Source organism: Monodon monoceros, unplaced genomic scaffold, assembly GCF_005190385.1.
Source record: "Monodon monoceros isolate NGI ecotype Baffin Bay Population unplaced genomic scaffold, NGI_Narwhal_1 Super_Scaffold_18, whole genome shotgun sequence".
NCBI classification, from domain to species: Eukaryota; Metazoa; Chordata; class Mammalia; order Artiodactyla; family Monodontidae; genus Monodon; species Monodon monoceros.
The window spans coordinates 174,197,085-174,202,254 of record NW_021703774.1 but is presented as its reverse complement, the minus strand read 5'-3'; the positions used below and the strand labels follow the sequence as shown (position 1 = coordinate 174,202,254).

The 5,170-nt window shown below is 48.9% G+C and overlaps 1 long non-coding RNA gene across 1 annotated transcript; it reads right to left on the bottom strand.

Moving 5' to 3' along the window:
- Positions 1 to 643: 643 nt before the first annotated feature.
- LOC114898180 lies at positions 644 to 3,416 on the bottom strand. Its single transcript, XR_003794293.1, has 3 exons — positions 1,810 to 3,416; positions 964 to 1,015; positions 644 to 868 (listed from the first exon to the last, which is right to left on the bottom strand). It is a non-coding gene; the product is annotated as an uncharacterized LOC114898180 (long non-coding RNA).
- Positions 3,417 to 5,170: the final 1,754 nt, after the last annotated feature.

Genomic DNA, 5,170 nt, shown 5'->3' with positions numbered 1-5,170 from the left:
ACTAGTCCTTGGGCATCCCTGGTAGTACCCTGCCAAGTGGAGGGCATGGACTAGGCGCTGAATTAATACTTTCATTTTGACTGGATTCCCCACCATACCCACCAATTTTAACCGTGGATCCGTAGGAGAGCCCCAGAAAAGAGTGGCAAAGGTCATTTCATTTTGTTTCCCCCTTAAATGTATAACAGCTACAGTTTATAGATTATTTTGTGCGTGTGCGAGCACAAGCTTGGAAAGCAGAAAAGAATGTGGTTTTAAATATTCCAGGAAATCTCAATCTAAATTACATCAGTTCTCGTCAGTGCCTCAGTTTCTGATCCAGAAAATGGGACTGTATTACAATGGACTCTCCCTAATGTGACTCAGACACGGGAGAATTCAGGGTTCCTACTGGGTTTTAAGAGCTCTGTAGGGTCCCTCTGGCCATACAGACAAATTAGGGAACAAAATGATCCTGCAGTTCGTTTGTTGAAAGGGCCCTTAATTATCAACTCATCTCAGAGGCACCATCTGATGCGTCGTCTAAAGAAAGTGTATTTTTAAAGGCACTGGTTGCGTAGATGTGTTTAAATATAAATGTAATACATATGTGTATATACATATATGTACACATTTTTGTTTTTAATAAACTTTTTATTTTGGAATAATTTTAGATTTACAGAAAAGTTACAAAGGATAGCACAGAGAATTCCCTCATATCCTTTTCCCAGTTTCTTTTAAATGTTAACGTTTTACACAACCATGGTACAGCTGTTAAAACTAAGAAATTAACATTGGCAAATCTTCAAGATCTTTCTTGGGTTTTCTAGTTTTTCTACTCATGTCCTTCTTCTGTTCTAGGATCCAATCCAGGGTACCACACAGCATTCTGTCAAATATATATGTTGTAACTTTTTATTTTGAAATAATCATGGATTTACAGAAAATTGAAAAAAAAACATGGTACAGAGAGATCCTGTGTACCTTTCAGCCAGTTTCTCCCAGAAGTAACACCTTGTGTAACTATAGGACTATACTGAAACCAGGAAATTGATATTAGTATGATCCACAGAGCTTATTAAATATATATGCATATATATTTTTAAATCAAATATATATTTTTAACCCTCACTTTGCCTCACAGTCAAGAAGATCAAATACCTTCCCCAAAAACATAAAATTTGCATCTAACTCCTGCCTCCAAACGCCAAGTCCAACCATGAAATTCTTGATCCCTCTCTCCGACCCACCAACTACAAACTAGAATCTGCCCATTCATTCTCAAAAGCAGAAGTGCACTCTGCCCCGGGTCTGGATATCCTCAACTTACTGGACTTTGAACTCCCCAAATTCGGGGCCAGGGTGCATGCGTGCACACGAATGTGTGTGTGTGTGTGTATGTGTGTGTGTGTGTGAGAGAGAGAGGCAGAGACAGAGACAGAGAGAGACAGAGAGACAGAGAGACAGAGAGAGAGAGAAGTAGCTCTCTTTGTCCCAGTATATTCTAAACTCACAACATCATCCCTCCTGTCTCTGCAGGAGTGGAGATAAAGAGCTAGATGTATATCCTACTATCCTTCTATTACTATCAAATAGAAAGACGACAGAAATATTCTATCCATCTGCTCTAAAGACTGCATAAGTGAATTCAATTGCCACAAAGACATCAGTTTTATCCAAGACCCGCAGGGAAGCAGAGACTGTCTGCTGTTTCTGTTTCCTGACTGATTATCCAGGAATGTCTACAGGTGACCTCTGCCTGTCAGAGAAGGATGATTTTTCTTGTTTCTAGCTAGGTAGGAAAAGAGGTTACTTTGCAAATAATTTTACCTGAACTCAAATTCATAGGCTAGTTAGATCATAATCCAAGGGTGTGGTCCCTTTGTCTTAGAAGTTCAAGGGTTGGTGGTTGGAAAAGGCAGGCATTCTTTACTTCAGCCTAAAACTGGGGAAAAATGTAAAGATTTCAGCTCATAAGCGATCCCAAATGCTGCCTCGGTCAAAACTCCCGTGAGGGAACGGGCCCGCTCTGTCACTGCAGCCGGCATCCCAGGCATTCGGTGGCCCCGCTGCAGCCCACGCACTGCTGGGTGGGGGTGGGGCGTGGCGCAGCAGAGGGGGAGCTGTGGCCACATGGGCGTGGGCGTGGCCGGTGCAATGTGCATGACAAAGGGACCATCTCTGAAGCCAGCCCCTGGAGCAGAGGAGGAACAGAACAGTCCCCACAGGAATCCGCTTTGGCTGCTTGCTTTGCTCTCCAGCAGTAAGAGAAAGAGGACTGGCTTAGGCTGGAGGAGGGGCCTATCCGCCAGAGTGTGTCAAGACCAAGGGTCAATTCCAAATCCCAGAAAACCTCTGTAAGAGCCCTCTGGCTCTTATAAAGTGGTCAGAATGGAAATAGGCTCCTCTCTCCTCCAGCGTTTGGAAGCACGGAGAAAGGCAAGACAGTGCCAAGGGATGGGGTCCAGGTGGGTGGGCACGAGCAGGGGAGGTGCCCTGGGCAGTGGCTGGGAGGGTAGCAGCAGGGGACATGCAGAGGCTGGGGGGGGGGGTCACAGCAAGCGCTGTCCTTGGTCTGCATGAAAGTTACCCATCGCTTCCTGGACCTTGGAGGCTTTGTCTTAGTCATTGGGGTCAGAGGCGTCAGCCACTGGCACGTGGTTTCGCCTCGGGAACATGGGTGAATTCCTATAAGCACCAGATTGGAGAACAATGGAGAAAATCAGTGGGACAGAGAACCGGGGAACTCACAGCTCAATGTCAACGAGCACGGACACCAAGGGCAGAAAGGCGAGGACCCAAGGCTGGTTTAGCAGACTCTGGGGAAGTGCTGGGCCCCTTGATGGGTTATCCCGGGCTCGTGGTCCAAGACCTGGAAGTGTCACCACTGTGTCTTGGTTCTCCATCTTCTGGTGGCTTGGGTCGAGTTCCTGTGGCCATGGTAATCCAGCTGGCCTCACAGCCCACTGGACCCAACGCTGGCATCGGTAGGTGGAGCTGGTGGGACCCAGAGAGCCGAACTGTTGCCTCAGCTGAGCTCCCTTAGAGGAGCCTTTCTCATCAGCCACCAGAGCAGAAAACGCCACCAGCTTCTCATCCTTATCAACTTCCTGGGCCCGGTTTCAGCTGAAAAGAAAAACTCTCCCCAAGGCAGACACATCTCCTAATACCCACACAGGAACGTTCTCCAAAGCGTATGACTGCATTTGAAATTTGCCTCATGCAGAGAGAGAGTGGAGGGTATTCACGTTCAAATCATTCGGCAAAGCGGGTCCAAAGGACAGTGACACCACCCTAGGCCCATCTCTAAGGACACGAGCCCGCGGTTAAGAGTAGAGTCTGGGGACTTCCCCGACAGTCCAGTGGTTAAGATTCTGCCTTCCAATGTAGGGGGTGCAGGTTCGATCCCTGGTCAGGGAACTAAGGTCCCACATGCCGCAGGGTGCAGCCAAAAATTAAAAAAAAAAAAAAAAAAAAAGAGTACAGAGTCTGGAGCCAGACTGCTTGGGCCCTCTTTCTATCAACTGCATCCTTTGTTACTTTTTTTAAAAAAAAACTCTATTATTATTATTATTTGGCCACGCTGTGCACCTTGTGGGATCTTAGTTCCCCAACCAGGGATTGAACCTGTGCTCCCTGTAGTGGAAGCGCAGAGTCCTAACCACTGGACCACCAGGGAATTCCCATCCTTTGTTACTTCTGCTCTTTGTACTTCTGTTTCTTCTCTGCAAGACAGGGATAACAACAGACTCTTACTCCTGAGATAATACATTTAGGATGCCTAGGACAGGGCTTCACACACAGAAAGTGCTCATAAACACTGGTGATTATCATTCCTATGTGCAAGCTTCTCCCAGCCAGAAACCACCCATGGCCCAGGCTGTGTGCCTTTTTCCTTCAACACCCGTGAGCAGGCAGGCTCCAGGGGCCGGAGAGCTTGCTTCCCCGGCAGCCCTTACCAGCCGACACGGCGGGGCAGAGCCTCCGACGTCCGGTCCCGGCGTCTCACGTGGCTCGAGTGTCTTGCCTGTTTCTTCCCTCTCGGGCGCAACAACGTGCAGCACTTCTAGGGCAGTATACTTGCTGATTGCTTCCTTCATTAGTACTCACAACAACCAGCTAAGACACTGCCAAAGAAACACTCACAGCTGGCCCCGCTGATGACGGCGTGCAGGCCTGTCCTGCCTCTCCCTAAGACCTGCGGATAAAGCAATGTGGGGAGGAAAGAGAGACTGGAGGAGAAAGCTGAGACCGGCAACACATCCCAGCAGGGCAGGCCCTTGGCCCACTGTGCAGGAGAAAAAAAACAAGTCAGCACTTCACTGGAAGAGAAGAAGTTTGAAAATGACGGTAGTTTAAAATCCGCATGTCTGGGCTTCCCTGGTGGCGCAGTGGTTGAGAACCCGCCCGCCAATGCAGGGGACATGGGTTTGTGCCCCGGTCCGGGAAGATCCCACATGCCGCAGAGCAACCAAGCTCATGCACCACAACTACTGAGCCTGCGCTCTAGAGCCCGCGAGCCACAAGTACTGAAACCCGCGCATCTAGAGCCCGTGCTCCGCAGCAAGAGAAGCCACCACAATAAGAAGCCCGCGCACCGCAACAAAGAGTAGCCCCCGCTCGCTGCAACTAGAGAAAGCCCGCGCGCAGCAACAGAGACCCAATGCAGCCAAAATAAATAAATTAATTAATTAAAAATAAAATAAAATAAAATCTGCATGCCTACATGAAAAGGAACAGAATAAAGCGGCACTGGCTGCTCCCCGATCCCGGGCACTGGGTAGAGTGGATCCGTCAGAGTTCTGGAAGAAGAGGCATGGATTAAGAGATTTATGTCAGGAAATGGGCTCATGTGATGGCAGGGGCTGGTAGGCCAGGCTGAAATCCACAGGCTGGAGACTCCTGGGCCGGAGCCGGCGCTGCTGTCCACACACGGAATTTCTTCTTTCTCGGGAGCCCCAGCTGTGCTCTTAAGGCTTTCAACTGATTGGATGAGGCCCACCCAGTTCTCTGGGATGACCTTCACTCAGAGTCAACTGATGGTGGATGACAACCTTCACAGCAGCACCTAGATTAGTGTTTGGTTGGGTTCCCGGGTCCTACAGCCTGGCCACCTGGGTGCCTCGAACTGACCATCACAGAGAGGCGGCCTAAAGATCTCATGACTCACAGCTTTGGATGCAGACCACCC